General features: G+C 34.5%; 1 protein-coding gene across 3 annotated transcripts in view; it reads right to left on the bottom strand.

Annotated features, from left to right (window-relative positions):
* The window catches only part of LOC106079019 (high-affinity choline transporter 1-like), a 94298-nt gene that overhangs the window by 53526 nt on the left and 23212 nt on the right, over positions 1-17560 (bottom strand). Inside the window, exons 1-2 of one of the 3 annotated variants that reach the window (XM_056020627.1) lie at positions 4363-4472; positions 2452-2823 (exon numbers count right to left, since the gene is read on the bottom strand). The gene's annotated coding sequence lies outside the window, so the exon portion shown is untranslated. Of the gene's footprint in view, positions 1-2451; positions 2824-3752; positions 3985-4362; positions 4473-17560 lie in introns of those variants that run through there. The other 2 variants (XM_056020625.1, XM_056020626.1) reach the window with 2 other exon arrangements.

Here is a 17560-nt window from a genome sequence, read left to right as displayed (position 1 = left end):
GATTGAACTAAATAATTGCACAATGAAAGGAAACGCAATTATGTTGTAACACTATCCCAGCATGCACGTAATACACTTCCCATCATGCACTACTAGCACTCTGAAAGGCAGGTTAATCGAGGCCAGCGTGCACTTTCCGGCCCCACAGGAGCATTGACGTCTTGTGCGACATCTCTGGATCTCTAAACATCTCCTAAGTCTGGATCTCTAAACATCTCCTAAGTCTGGATCTCTAAACATCTCCTAAGTCTGGATCTCTAAACATCTCCTAAGTCTGGATCTCTAAACATCTCCTAAGTCTGGATCTCTAAACATCTCCTAAGTCTGGATCTCTAAACATCTCCTAAGTCTGGATCTCTAAACATCTCCTAAGTCTGGATCTCTAAACATCTCCTAAGTCTAGATCTCTAAACATCTCCTAAGTCTGGATCTCTAAACATCTCCTAAGTCTAGATCTCTAAACATCTCCTCAGTCTGGATCTCTAAACATCTCCTAAGTCTGGATCTCTAAACATCTCCTAAGTCTGGATCTCTAAACATCTCCTAAGTCTGGATCTCTAAACATCTCCTAAGTCTGGATCTCTAAACATCTCCTAAGTCTGGATCTCTAAACATCTCCTAAGTCTAGATCTCTAAACATCTCCTAAGTCTGGATCTCTAAACATCTCCTAAGTCTGGATCTCTAAACATCTCCTAAGTCTGCATCTCTAAACATCTCCTAAGTCTGGATCTCTAAACATCTCCTAAGTCTGGATCTCTAAACATCTCCTAAGTCTGGATCTCTAAACATCTCCTAAGTCTGGATCTCTAAGCATCTCCTAAGTCTGGATCTCTAAACATCTCCTAAGTCTGGATCTCTAAACATCTCCTAAGTCTGGATCTCTAAACATCTCCTAAGTCTGGATCTCTAAACATCTCCTAAGTCTGGATCTCTAAACATCTCCTAAGTCTGGATCTCTAAACATCTCCTAAGTCTGGATCTCTAAACATCTCCTAAGTCTGGATCTCTAAACATCTCCTAAGTCTGGATCTCTAAACATCTCCTAAGTCTGGATCTCTAAACATCTCCTAAGTCTGGATCTCTAAGCATCTCCTAGGTCTGGATCTCTAAACATCTCCTAAGTCTGGATCTCTAAACATCTCCTAAGTCTGGATCTCTAAACATCTCCTAAGTCTGGATCTCTAAACATAGCCTCAGAAGTGTGGGCAGATTTAGACATTCACTTAACCAGGACTTTTTCGTGGGTAGGGATAATTCGGATTAGGGCGGCACCTTCGATATGGAGGGTCACGGAGGTCACGATTAGGTGCGGGGTAAAAGATGTTCAATTTTTGTTTAAATTTATCATTCTTTAGTTATTAGAAGTAAAATAATCACAATAGTCAACAACTTCATATTGGAGAAATTTTTGTTCTTAAAGGTTTTTTAAAAATATTTTTACTTGTTTTTTTTTCTAACCTAGAAAAAAAAACTTGTTAACTTTTGTGACGCCAGTACCTTGTGGGTGATACGTTATAGTCATTCCAATAATAGATCTAGTTACACAAACACCCTAGCGTTATGAGAGTCACAGAATACTATTCCAATTTAGAATATTGAAAAGATTGCTTGCACTAATATGTCTTGAAGAGTTTTAAGGTTAGGAGGACATGTCCTACATGATTGACATACTGCTAGGAGGATATGTTCTACATGAATGACATACTACTAGAAGGACATATCCTACATGATTGACATACTGCTAGGAGAACATGTCCTACATGATTGAAATACTGCAAGGAGGACATGTCCTACATGAATGACATACTCATAGGAGGACATGTCCTACATGAATGACATACTCATAGGAGGACATGTCCTACATGATTGATATACTGCTAGGAGGATATGTCGTACATGAATGGTATACTGCTAGGAAGACATGCTCTACATGATTGACATACAGCTAGGAGGACATGTCCTACATAATTGACACACTACTAGGAGGACATGTCCTACATGATTGCTAGGAGGACATGTCCTACATGATTGACACACTGCTAGAAGGTAATTTCCAACATGGTTGACACACTGCTAGGGGCGCATGTCTAAACCTTGTAAACTTCAAAATTTCTGCTTACTTTTACTTTGATACAAGCATTCCTCTTGTTGGTAAAGATTTCAAGCAATCTTTGTAAGCTTAAATTTGGTATAAAAATTATTTATTTAAACTTTCAATATTTTATAAAACTTTACACTCTCCAAAATATATACAATCTACTACTACTTTCTACTAAAGAAAATTTTTCATAAAAAATAATAAACTCTTGTATACTATTTTGCGTACTTGAGGGGAACTACTAAATGGAGAGGACATATCTATATTGCTATTTCATTTACTGGAGGCGAAATACGAATATTGAATGATATATATAATATATAAACACATAAATATATACATATCCACTTACCTAAAGATTATGTTTTCGTTTGTTCCCCAATATCCTGATATATTGCGTTACTCTTGAATGGACCTATATAAGTTCATTCTACTTTCAGAAGTCACTCTATGACGTCAGAAAACAGAAGTGAGTAAAAGCGCTTAAGATTGTTGCACTCCCTCTGGCCGCCTGGACACAGTGCGTGATTGAAGTCAGTCCAACATCTCCTCAGAACATAAAGAGTGGTCCCTGACACAGGGGTGGCATGATGCCCTCGGACAGGCAACCCTCGTCCCACTTGACATCACTAATCCACTTTGGAGCAGAAAGCAAGTTGTTTCTCTCCCAGGCCCGCGCGCCGTGTGTGTTAGCACGTTCCAGGTCTTTAATTCTCAAGTTGATCTGAAAGGAAACGTAGTGCGAGTATTATCGCCACATTCTTGGAATGGTTGTAAGAACACAAATCTGTTTTAACGAGACAAGATAGGGCAGGACATGACATATCTGAACCATGGATAAACTTATCAACAGTAGTGGACAAATAGAGAGAAAATGAGAGAGAAAAAGAAAGAGAGGGGGGAGGGAAAAAGAGAGAGAGAAAGAAAGAGAGAGGGAGATAAAAAGAGAAAGAGAAAGAGAGAGAGAAAGAGAGAAAACGAAAGAGAGGGTAAAATAAGAGAGAGAAAAAGAGAGACAGTAAAAAAGTAAAAAAGAGAGAGAGAAAGAGAGAGTAAAATAAGATAGAGAGAAAGAGAGTGAAATAGAGAGAGAGAAAGAGAGAGAGAGAGAGACAAAGAGAAAGGCAAAATAAGACGGACAGAGAAAGAGAGAGAGAGTGAAATAGAGAGAGAGAGAAAGAAAGAAAGAGAGATAAAAAGAGATAGTGAATGATAGATAAAAGAGAGAGAGAGAGAGAGAAGGAAAAAGAAAGAGAGAGAGAGAGAGAGAGAGAGAAAGAGCGACAACTAGATATGAGAGGGGAAAGGGGAGACTAATGTTTAAGCGAGCCAGGTCTGTTAATTACGACCCTCGGAAAAAAACAACTTTTACATCTAGTATCTACACCATGAAGTTAGAGCTCCACCCACCTCCTGTTTACGAAATGAATGCACTTCATTGAATGTAAACAAAATAATCTCCCTATATGTGATATGTCATAATACAAAGAACTATTCTAATGTCTGTCCATAGTTATATAAAACACATAGTTTAATCTAGTATATTCTGACACATGTTTGCAAAACTTTTGTTTTTCAATAATCCAAAGCACATAAATAAGTTTTAATTATACATACACACACATCTAGGCTCTAGATACTAAACAAATATACCCCAACACATGTAGACTGGTACTTCTATTCTTCTATTTTGAACTACTAAAACAAAGATATAATTTGTGTCTCAAGTTTTAAAAATCTATTTCTTCTTTGGAAATGAAGAAATCAATGATGGCCGCTCCTCTTCCTGTTTGGGAGGCGCTATTTGCCCGTTGCAATCAATAGTGTAATGTGGCGGTCCTAAGAAAACGACCCACGCTGAACTGGTTCCAGGCTTGCCGGTCAGCGGTCGTTCTTATTACTCACGTGACTACAAAAACAAGAAACTTCCAACAAAAGTTGTAGCTTAGGTTGTTATAATTTTTTTTTTGAGTTGTAACACGTCATAGATTTTTTTTTCATCAACACAGATATTTGGCTTGTCTCTTTAAAAAAATCTGGCCAACGAAAAAAAAAAAGTAGCAACCAGCTCTCTTATGAACTCAGATAACACTGGCCCCGTTGTCTCCAGCGTCTATTCATCATAGACTTCTCGTGTATTGACTTTATCTAGAACTTTCTTTGAGACTCAGCACCAGAGCCGCCGGGCAGAAGACAGGGGCGTCACGACCTCTGATAACTGAGTCGTTATAGTGTGGAAATTAGAACAGATGAGCTCACTTACAAGTGATTCGATTTAACAGCTGCCAGTTTGGTGTAGCACATCTGACGTAAGGCAGATTCATCTTTATACATAGGCCTACAGCTTGCTTTACACAAATCTGGCTGATAAACCTCGGGATAGTGAATAATGAGATAGTTGTTAATAGTTATATATCAGTTTAGACTTACATGCAACTGAATATGGGCTAGATAATTGAAAACTTTTGGTGTATATAAAAAAAAAACATTGTAGTCTTTTTGTATTTCACCATAGTAGATAACTTTGTATGACTAGACGTCTAGTGCATGTTTGACTAACTTTTGTGTTATAAAAACTATAGACTTATATAAGCGTACTAAAATGATGGTTCAGGAATAGTTATATTTTAAAATGTCATAAATTAAACAAACAGTATATACAATATAATTTAAAAATATAACACAGTTTACCTAAGGGGAAGAATTTCAAAATCACTGATCAACGGATATCTGTACTGCAATGTTTAACTCCCTTTTCTATATAATATAAAATTGGTAAATTTTAATTAATTGATTAATGTATTGGTTTATTGTTTGTTTGATTCATTTATTTGCATCGATTATTATTTATTGTACAAAATTTCTACTTTCTACTATTTCGTGCGTTTAAATATAAGCAGTTTTTTTTTGTTTATTACTTTTGCATTTTTTTTTCACATGAATTTTTTTTTTTTTATGTAAGTCAATAAATATATGAAGAATGGAAATCATTTGTGAGAATAATAATAAAGACATCGTTAGTTAACAAGTCCTATACAAAGTTTCTTATCATTGATTAATTTACATACAGTCTTTGATCAGATCTTTACATCAACATAGGTCCTAGATATAATCTTTATATTTACAGTTTATTTTTTTATTTTACTCTAGCTATTTTGCGATTCTTACCTCTTAAGTTCCTACACAAGGCTTATCTAACTTTAAGCTTAGCGCGTTTTTCTATAATTCAATAAAAAAATCTATTAATTACGACTAATTAATAAAATAATTGGTCAATTTTTCAGTTGATTCGTGTTTTGTTTGGGGCAGTGAATAACTGTGTACATTTTCAATTTGATCCTAGCATGGCAAGTGGGAGAACTAACGTGTACAAACTTTGTACCAGACAGATGGAGTGAGTTGATAGAAGCTTTGTCAAAAGTATTGTAAACTTCATCAACAGTTTTTTCAATGAAGTAAAGTACATAATTTTATTTGAGTGCCTCTTTTGTAAAATGCCCATATATTGAAGACTTTGAATGTAGTAAACATGTGTCCATTTGTAACAGAGAGCGAATTACATCTTTTTGTTAGAAACATATATGAGTGTATAAACCAAACTCAAGTATATAAACTAAACTCATTGATATAGACATATGGCTTAAACTGAGTTCTGAGTTTCTTCGCTAATCCTATGTTACGAATTTGTTGCAACACAGTCCACAACAAAAGAGAGGCAGAAAGAAATAAGACAAAGTGATTAGAAGTTAATTTATAAAACACTAAAAGAACAAAATGGATAACGTTAAAAATAAAAGGTTTTGTGGCAGTATTAAATCTAAAATGTGACGTAAGAGGACAACGTTATCAAATGCTAGAATTCAATCAACAAGAATTATAAATCTTACTCCCTGAAAAAACAAATTCACAACTGAATTTTATTCCGCGGAAAGTACATCTTTTAGTGTTAGAGATACTTACGTGTCATATGTCGAGGGAAAAGCAGGCAATGATGTCAAAACGTGAACATGAAATCGACCCGGCAGTAGACATGGCTTTGTCTGCATTGGGTGTGGCAAAATATGTAGGCCACATATACCTATATACATATACCATGTACACGTGGGACCTTGTGAAAGTCTACGCTAGTTCTATCTTAATCTCCTCACAGACAAAACTTTATTCTTTATAAAACACATTTAAAACAATGACATTTTGTGCTTCAGAATGAGAAAAAAACAACAAAAACAAACAACAATGTGTTGCAATTAATTTCCATCTCCAGATTTCCAACATGGTCACGTGCCACAGAATGCAATGTTAAATGATGCAATGATTGTCCATGAAACAAACACGTGGGATAGAGCCAATCGATGGCATTGACGGGCCTCACTGTTGCTGTATGATCGATGTTTCAAAGGAGTCTTGTGTTTTTATGATGTTGAAGAGTAGGTCTCACTCACTACCCATCTCTCTATAGAGACCTAAATGTTTGTGTAGATGTACTCAGAACTGGAAGCCTGTTGTTGCAGACAAATAGAACAGACTTCTATGTAAATGTGTTTCACTCTAAGTGGACAAATCATTTAGAATAGATCGTAAACGGGTCTAGGAAGAAAGCTGCTAGATTTAGATCACCTACACACATATATAAAGCAGATCAATAAAAATTCACTGTTATCCTCAACGATCCTTAATAGGCCAAACAATTTCTCAAAGCTCAAAACTCCTTGAACATTTACTAAAGTTAAATACTAAGTTACAAATCACACGATACTTGTTGTTGTAGCCGCTCGTTGGCATGTAGCACCAAACTTCTGGTAGACCCCATGAAGGCGTAATATATAAGCCATTCAACTTGAAACAACTTGAATAACTTGTTTGTGATCAAAACTAAATAGAACATTTATTACAATATAGACAAGTTCAAGTTGAGAAGAAAGGAAATAAACTGATATTTAAACACATCTAGCTTACAAAAAAACAACAAGGTTACAAAGACAGTTTGTGTGAAAACACAAACTGAAAATCGGCCCCCGAAGTGGTCCACCCACGCAGGTAAAGAAGCAGGTTTCAGTATTTTCAGACTGAAATTTTATCAAAGACAAATGACAGAAAATAATGGAGAAAAAACGTTAACAGATCTTGTGTGGTGCCCAAGCGGTCCAGCAGACCAAAGGATAGGTGAAAGTGAATGTAAAGTTAGATGTGAACCTGGCCTTACTGATGTCTTGTAAAGAATATCCAAATGATCTAATTGTTTTGTAAAGGGCCAATCTCTTATTCCTCAAGACTAAAACATTTCGTTAAAAAAAATTCTTTGGTTTGGTGTACTATAGTATTAGCAGTAGTGTTAATTGGCCACGTATAGATTGAAATGAACTTGAACTATTGAAGCTAGGATCATGAATCTAAACCTAGATCTAACTTTAGATACTCTGCAGTTATATCAAGCAATATTTACACATTAAAAATCAATTTTTGTTTTATATTAATCAATATAGTAAGCTAAATTTTTCTGTTGCACCTTGTATAATTGTTTAACAACTCAAATTAATAGCAAAATTGTGCCTAACTTTCGCATGGGGGCGGTCATATGCAAAACGGATACTTCAGATACTACATAATAAGAGAAATACAATTTAGTTGTTAGTTCTTCCGAGTCCCATAAATGAAATAGCATACTTCAACGACAAATAAATATGTTGCAATTTATTCAATACTTAATTAAATTATTTAGATAAAATGTATTGTCACGAAGAACGAGTCTGTGTGCACAATTTCAGCTCGATAGAATAATGAAAGGTTGTCCAAAGAAACAGTTCCTAAACTTTCACTCTGGCTATGACTAAGGTGTGAACTAATTGAAGCCAATGCCATTTGAATTTCTTTTGCGACTTTAAAAATCATTACGAATCACGTGAACTGTCAAAAGCGCATGACGTCACAAATCTTTAAGAAAAACAAAATCTAAAATAAGTCATACAGCTCAGCGAATACCTTTAAAAAACTTACCAGTGACTTTATAAAATAAATCAACTTTCCAACTAACTTCAACAAAGGGTTAAGTGCAATCTGTTCATACATTATACTAATATGTACACTATTTTATTTCACTTTGATGTTTTCTTGAAGACGCTAATCTTTCATTTTTAAAGTTGCTGAATGTTTAATGTCACACGGCGCTATAAATATATATATGTATTTTTATAAAGTCAAACATAATTCTCCGAGAAGGACATCTGTCGTGAAATAGATCAAGACTTAGCTCTAGAATCTACAGTGTATGTGTGTTTGTCTAAGAGATGGAATATGATCATAAATTCCTATGGCTGTAAAAAACTTTTTTTGTTTTGTTTCAAACTTCCGAAAGAAGTTCGTGTGTACACATAGAAATAAATAAATATAGACTGGCCGATTAAAGAGTTTTATGAAACGAAAATTTGTGACTTGCAATTTTGTGTACTTTATTATACAGCATTTATGAGCAGTATAAAAGTTAAGTATTCATATCAATTTCAGCCATAACCTATATAAGTATTACAATATTTTCACTAGTGTTTTTTTTTAATCTCTCAGCGTGAAGATCATGCAATTTTTCATAATTCGGAAATCCGACAACAATAGATTTACATGTTTTCAAGTTACATAAAGTTACTTCCCTTTTCCAGTCTATATTTATTTATGTCTATGTGTGTACACTGGCTGAGTTTTTCTTGTTGAGTGAATGTATTGAATATTTGGTAGGAAAGAAAAGGGAAGGAATCGAATTAGTTCTCGTGACAGGAAACGTGAATAAACAGAGCAATGTGTGCAGAGGGCTGGAGGAGCTTCCCAACTCTCCTGAAAACTGATTAAGTGTTCCTGGTACAGGGCGTGGGGAGAGAAAAACATGATAAACTTTGGAGGTATCAAAAGTTAAGTCAAGGCATGTGTCAGGAGAAGTCTGGGGCATTAGGATCTGGATTTAAGTTCGCGATTTCGAACTGGCGTAATAGAATAGTTATATTGATCAACGATGTATTCTTTACATTCTCCTTGACGACATGGAAATATGATGAATAGAATTACATGTATGTTGAATAGAAGTACATGTATGTTGAATGGAAGTACATGTATGTTGAATAGTAATACATGTATGTTGAATAGAAATACACGTGTGTTGAATAGAAATACATGTATGTTGAATGGAAGTACATGTATGTTGAATAGTAATACATGTATGTTGAATAGAAATACATGTATGTTGAATGGAAGTACATGTATGTTGAATAGAAATACATGTATGTTGAATAGAAATACACGTGTGTTGAATGGAAGTACATGTATGTTGAATAGAAATACATGTATGTTGAATAGAAATACACGTGTGTTGAATAGAAATACATGTATGTTGAATGGAAGTACATGTATGTTGAATAGTAATACATGTATGTTGAATAGAAATACATGTGTGTTGAATAGAAATACATGTATGTTGAATATGAATACATGTTGATGGAGTAGGAATACGTACTATGAACAGAAATACATACACATTAATCAATAATGCATGTATAAATAAACAGAAGTATATGTATATTGAACAGGCATACGATTGTCTTGACCAGGAATACATGTATTTTAAATGGAAGGCTGAATAGGAATACATGCAGCTTTATTTCTTTGTCTCGTGACCTTCGCGTCAACTTTTAGCTACTAAAATAAGAGAAACTTTAGTTAGGTATATTTTCGAAACAAGGAAGTATACATAGATACATTTTGAAAAGCTAGCTGATACCTTACAATGTATGTATTACTCCTTACAAAAGATTATAACTAAAGAAAACAAAATCTATACATTAAAACCAGACTCACCCAAAAGCTACAGGATAAATGTTTATATCGAATAGTTACATTGTATTTAATGATTCAATTATAGGGGAACAGATGATGTTTGTATCTGCTGTCTTTGTAATCAGTGTCTTGTATCTACTTATTAATAGTAAAATCACAAAATCCTGACCCAGAGGGTGTTTTATTTTTTATTTCTAAAATATTTTAAGCTTTCGTATGAATGTTTTTCTCAAACGTGTATGGTTTTTATGTTACCAAGTGATTTTACTAGAGCAGCATTTAGGATTTTAGGAAGTTTATTTTTATGTTTTCCTTGTAATCTTTCTTGTTTCATGTTGTCAATGAACGAGTTAGACATGAACGCTGTCAGTGGCAGTGGCAGAGTACGCTGTGCAATATTCTTTTACATTTATTACAAAGTACCTACCTAATCATAATAATGATAATAATATGGAAGTTATTTAAAATAACAATATACCATGTTATTATATCAACCGAGAGCATACTGACAACTGACCTCGAACACCTCGCTACCTGTCAGAAGGCAGTGGTGTTGCTGATCTGCCACATCATTAGAATCTTCCTCAGTGGACACCGTTGAGGAGACTACAATGAATTTTGTTTTCAATGTGTATCCCGTTTTGATAAGAGTTCTCTTGCTGTTCCATCCAGAAACCAATCTTTGCCATCTGTCCTTTCAAACCGAGCCCCAAGTAAGTTACCTGAATGCCAAGCTGTGGACTGCGTTGAGGCAATGGTATGACACCTAAACCGTATTGGATCTTAAAGAAGTGCCCCCTCCCCTTGCCCAAGCATCCCAATGAAATATCCGTTTAAAATTTTAGACAAACGAATTTTTTTTTTTTTAAATTGAATCCATTAGTTAAGTGCGCATAAAGTGGAATACTAACCCTATTATAGATCCGAATGAGGAATGTAATAGATCAGACAATTTGGACTACAGTTTGAACCACAATTTATAATATATATCAAATTAGACTCAAAACTGTAATTGTTCTTTTTAGAGGACATTCAATTATTTCCCAATAACGTGAAAAATGAATCGATTATGTTTTTTGTTCACCTAGACTTGAGAGGCAAACAGTACGCTGAACAAAGGCTGGCAGCAGGTGTCGATTACTTCCCGACATATCGAGACCACGTAATCCGAAGTGAACAGAATACAAGGTCAGAGGTTCAAGTAAATCACTCAATGCTTAGACAACAAATTAAATTCCCGATATCGTTTTTTTTTTGCTTTGTAATATAAAAATCGATTTCTCCCCCTGGCTCGATTCCACGCCTGCAATCATTAGGACTGATTAAAGCTCGTTTGTCTTTTCTTTCAGCAGTAGTGTGTGTGTGTTATAGAGAGTGAGAGAAAAAGAGAGAGAGAGAGAGACAGAGCAATGTATGTAAGAGTGTGTTTGTGTGTGTATTTTCTTTTCAAACTGTTGTTGTTAAAGGCGGTGCGTGAGAAGAGGTTCTAATGCAGAGACTAGAAGGACGTGTCGAGCTGTGGATCATAGAGTGAGATCAAGCTACACAGGCTGAAAGAATGGTTGAATAATACAGCCAGCAAAGACTTCCGAAGAATGATGATATTCAAATAATACATCACCCGAAGGTGAAGAAATATCTAAATCTTATAGAGCGTAGAGGAATCTCCAAGTATAAATATTTAAATATTAATCTGTGGAGAAAGTTTTGATGATTTATAGAATTATAATGATAGAAATAAATATTCAACCTTGGATAAAGTATGGAATTTAAACAACGTAATGGACATTATTAATTAGCGGGGTTGTTGAGCTATAATGGACAGTGTTAATTAGAGATTTGTTGAACAATTACGCAAATGCCCAATGTTTTGAATGCCCATTCTCCGATTTTCTAATCTTCTCCGTTTACTAATCTCGATAAAGGACTTTCTTCTTAAAAGACTTTTAGACAATTTTAAGTTAAATCTAATAAAAGTGTCACGTACGCTTAGTCTATATTTAGCTTGTCGGCAGAATTTTAGCTACCTCGGGAATTTTACATCACGCAGCAGAATTATGTTTTGGGATGAAAGTGATTAGTTGGAGGTATTAATTATTGTACTTTGAGCTGCATTTATTGGTTGGCCTTGCAGCGGAGAGATGTTGGTCACGTGGTAACGCCCAAGCTTTGTAAGCTTGGAGATATTAGCGCCAGTCTTGTGTGGAACGTGTTAGAGAGAACATGTAGGCTACTAGAGTCCAGTGTTAGAAGTCAAGAAAGAAGACATAATTATATTAGTGTGTAGATCATTTATTCTATTCAAGTACATTTAACCATTGTAATTATTTGTGAATAGCTTTTCCAAGTTTTGAATTAAAGTATTTGTTTTAGACGAAGAGAAGTTTCTTCATTGAATATATAATAATATACTTAGATCGTCTTGTCAACTAGTAACTTCTAGATGATCCTCTTATCAACTGGCAACTTCTAGATATCCTCTTATCAACTAGCAACTTCTAGATGATCATCTTATCAACTGATGATTTCTGAATCCTCGGCGACCACGATCATTGATAGTGCGATATAGATCAAGATAATCTTCAACGTAACATTAGCACTATTGATTCTTTCTGTGGCATTTTACGTCTCGAGAGACGATCTTTTCCCTTTGCAACTTCTTGTGTGACTAAAGAGGCCAATCCTTGATACACAGCTGCGATCGCAGGTTGGGAATATATAATCACCAGGCGCCGTTGCATTTTCACCCTTCTTTCTGCTTCTGTTGTGTATGACATCTGCAATCTGTGACCCTTCCTTTATGCTCTCTCTCCATGTGGATCTGTCCAGTGCCACCTCTTCCCAGCTGCCAGTGTCGATTTTGAAGAGCTTCATGTCGCGTTTGCATACATCCGTATAACGTAAAAGTGGGCGACCAGCGGCTCTCCTGCCTTCTATTAGATCGCCATACAGGATGTCCTGTGGAAGTCGACCTACTGGCATTCTACGAACGTGGCCAAGCCAGCCAAGGCGTCTGCTGCTGATAACAGAGCGGATATCCTGGCATCCTGCTCTATGTAGCACTTCCTCATTGGTTATCTTATCTTGCCACCTTATTTTAAAGATCCGCCTTAGGCATCGGAGGTGGAAGACATTCAGCTTTTTTTCCTGCCATGAGTAGGTTGACCATGTTTCACTTCCGTACAGCAAGGTGCTCAACACACAGGTCCGGTAGACTAGGGCTTTAGTACTGCTAGTCAGCAATATGTTGTCCCAGACTCTGTCCCAGCACTATTGATAGATTCTTGACAAAAAGTAACCTTTTTTTGTTAGATACTTTTCTTCGAGTTTTTTTTTTTACTCGAGTATCGAGATTTTTTTTTTTGTCTTACAAGGTTCAAAGAATTCTCCCTAATGATGTTCGTGATGTGCGCATTAAGACCAAGGGATTGGAGGTAATCGATTACCTCGTGAAATCAAGGATCCAACAGCTTCCGGGATATTGTTGTATGAATGGCTAGACAAGGATGCCACGGAGGAAGCTGTCGAGGGATTAGATGAGGCTTGAGACAGTTTAGTTTGTTTCAAATTGAAACTAGTATTTTAATAAGCTGAGACTAACGAAATTTTCTGGTAAACTTTCAGGCTGTTTCTAAAATGTTTTGTATTTCAATACAGACTTTAAGGGTTAGAAGATGTAAATTCAATGTGTGGGGACCCCAGAAGCCTAATACAACCACAGATACAACCACAGATACAGCCCACAGATACAACCCACAGATTGGGCCGCAAAGAAAGCACCAAGTTGAATCAAATTTAAAAATGTTCTGTTACAAACCTAATTAAATCCAATTTGTATTGTAACAAATATCTCCAGGTTTGAATGTCGTTAAAGTATGAGATCTAATTGACATTTAATCAGTAAATGTTAAAATTTTAAAAAGTATCTTTCAACACATTAAAATCTAGTTCTCAAAGTCTTTTATTAGCTGCCACCTTCCTTTACGCACCGGTCATGCAGTCCATTTTTATATGAAAACAAATGTTTAAACGTCCATAGAGTCCAAATCAACTGTTTCAACTGTTGTTGCAGGTTTTATCTGGTCAGCACAGTTGCCATTTGCCTTTACCCTTCCCTTCCCCTAAATGGTATATGTCTCCAGCAAGACTCATATGAGAGATCCAACAAGAACCAATGGGCCCATCCTCAAATCATCTTTAAGAAAAAAAAATTATTAAAAAAACATAGGACAGTAGGTAAATATATTTGTTCATTAATTGAATGTTTCTAAGACTTCTTCTACTTGTTTGTCATGAATTGCTTTGTCTTCCTCAGACCTTATTATTGATATTGTATTAGCATTACGTGTTGACATCAAGTGAAAACGCTGAAGTTAAAAACCACCGGAACTTTGTATGTCATAGTGTGTGTGTGTCTGTATGTCACAGTTATGTATGATTATATATAAGTGTGAGTGTGTGTCTGTATGTCACAGTTATGTATGATTATATATAAGTGTGTGTGTCTGTATGTCACAGTTATGTATGATTATATATAAGTGTGTGTGTCTGTATGTCACAGTTATGTATAATTATATAAAAGTGTGTGTGTCTGTATGTCACAGTTATGTATGATTATATATAAGTGTGTGTGTGTATGTCACAGTTAAGTATGATTATATATAAGTGTGTGTGTATGTCACGGTTATGTATGATTAAATATAAGTGTGTGTAACTGTATGTCACAGTTATGTATGATTAAATATAAGTGTGTGTGTGTATGTCACAGTTATGTATGATTATATATAAGTGTGGATGTGTGTATGTCACAGTTATGTATGATTATATATAAGTGTGTGTGTGTGTATGTCACAGTTATGTATGATTATATATAAGTGTGTGTGTCTGTATGTCACAGTTATGTATGATTATATATAAGTGTGTGTGTCTGTATGTCACAGTTATGTATGATTATATATAAGTGTGTGTGTCTGTATGTCACAGTTATGTATGATTATATATAAGTGTGTGTGTGTGTGTATGTCACAGTTATGTATGATTATGTATAAGTGTGTGTGTCTGTATGTCACAGTTATGTATGATTATATATAAATGTGTGTGTCTGTATGTCACAGTTATGTATGATTATATATAAGTGTGTGTGTCTGTATGTCTCAGTTATGTATAATTATATATAAGTGTTTGTGTCTGTATGTCACAGTTATGTATGATTATATATAAGTGTGTGTGTGTGTGTCTGTATGTCACAGTTATGTATGATTATATATAAGTGTGTGTGTCTGTATGTCACAGTTATGTATGATTATATATAAGTGTGTGTCTGTATGTCACAGTTATGTATGATTATATATAAGTGTTTGTGTCTGTATGTCACAGTTATGTATGATTATATATAAGTGTGTGTGTCTGTATGTCACAGTTATGTATGATTATATATAAGTGTGTGTGTGTGTGTCTGTATGTCACAGTTATGTATGATTATATATAAGTGTGTGTGTCTGTATGTCACAGTTATGTATGATTATATATAAGTGTGTGTGTGTGTGTGTGTCTGCATGTCACAATTATGTATGATTATATATAAGTGTGTGTGTGTGTGTGTCTGTATGTCACAGTTATGTATGATTATATATAAGTGTGTGTGTCTGTATGTCACAGTTATGTATGATTAACAATAAGTGTGTGTGTCTGTATGTCACAGTTATGTATGATTAAATATAAGTGTGTGTGTGTATGTCACAGTTATGTATGATTATATATAAGTGTGTGTATGTCACAGTTATGTATGATTATATATAAGTGTGTGTGTCTGTATGTCACAGTTATGTATGATTATATATAAGTGTGTGTGTGTGTGTCACAGTTATGTATGATTAAATATAAGTGTGTGTGTCTGTATGTCACAGTTATGTATAATTATATATAAGTGTGTGTGTCTGTATGTCACAGTTATGTATGATTATATATAAGTGTGTGTGTGTGTGTCTGTATGTCACAGTTATGTATGATTATATATAAGTGTGTGTGTCTGTATGTCACAGTTATGCATGATTATATATAAGTGTGTGTGTGTGTCTGTATGTCACAGTTATGTATGATTATATATAAGTGTGTGTGTGTGTCTGTATGTCACAGTTATGTATGATTATATATAAGTGTGTGTGTGTGTGTCTGTATGTCACAGTTATGTATGATTATATATAAGTGTGTGTGTGTGTCTGTATGTCACAGTTATGTATGATTATATATAAGTGTGTGTGTGTCTGTATGTCACAGTTATGTATGATTATATATAAGTGTGTGTGTCTTTATGTCACAGTTATGTATGATCATATATAAGTGTGTGTGTCTGTATGTCACAGTTATGTATGATTATATATAAGTGTGTGTGTGTCTGTATGTCACAGTTATGTATGAATATATATAATTTTGTGTGTGTGTCTGTATGTCACAGTTATGTATGATTATATATAAGTGTGTGTGTGTGTGTGTCTGTATGTCACAGTTATGTATGATTATATATAAGTGTGTGTGTATGTCACAGTTATGTATAATTATATATAAGAGTGTGTGTCTGTATGTCACAGTTATGTATGATTATATATAAGAGTGTGTGTCTGTATGTCACAGTTATGTATGATTATATATAAGTGTGTGTGTCTGTATGTCACAGTTATGTATTATTATATATAAGTGTTTGTGTCTGTATGTCACAGTTATGTATGATTATATATAAGTGTGTGTGTCTGTATGTCACAGTTATGTATGATTATATATAAGTGTGTGTGTGTGTGTCTGTATGTCACAGTTATGTATGATTATATATAAGTGTGTGTGTCTGTATGTCACAGTTATGTATGACTATATATAAGTGTGTGTGTGTGTCTGCATGTCACAATTATGTATGATTATATATAAGTGTGTGTGTCTGTATGTCACAGTTATGTATGATTATATATAAGTGTGTGTGTGTGTGTGTGTCTGTATGTCACAGTTATGTATGATTATATATAAGTGTGTGTGTCTGTATGTCACAGTTATGTATGATTATATATAAGTGTGTGTGTCTGTATGTCACAGTTATGTATGATTATATATAAGTGTGTGTGTCTGTATGTCTCAGTTATGTATAATTATATATAAGTGTTTGTGTCTGTATGTCACAGTTATGTATGATTATATATAAGTGTGTGTGTGTGTGTCTGTATGTCACAGTTATGTATGATTATATATAAGTGTGTGTGTCTGTATGTCACAGTTATGTATGATTATATATAAGTGTGTGTGTCTGTATGTCACAGTTATGTATGATTATATATAAGTGTTTGTGTCTGTATGTCACAGTTATGTATGATTATATATAAGTGTGTGTGTCTGTATGTCACAGTTATGTATGATTATATATAAGTGTGTGTGTGTGTGTCTGTATGTCACAGTTATGTATGATTATATATAAGTGTGTGTGTCTGTATGTCACAGTTATGTATGATTATATATAAGTGTGTGTGTGTGTCTGCATGTCACAATTATGTATGATTATATATAAGTGTGTGTGTGTGTGTCTGTATGTCACAGTTATGTATGATTATATATAAGTGTGTGTGTCTGTATGTCACAGTTATGTATGATTATATATAAGTGTGTGC

Source organism: Biomphalaria glabrata, chromosome 2 (assembly GCF_947242115.1).
Source record: "Biomphalaria glabrata chromosome 2, xgBioGlab47.1, whole genome shotgun sequence".
In the NCBI taxonomy this organism is placed as follows: Eukaryota; Metazoa; Mollusca; class Gastropoda; family Planorbidae; genus Biomphalaria; species Biomphalaria glabrata.
This window is presented reverse-complemented; position numbering and strand designations above follow the sequence as displayed.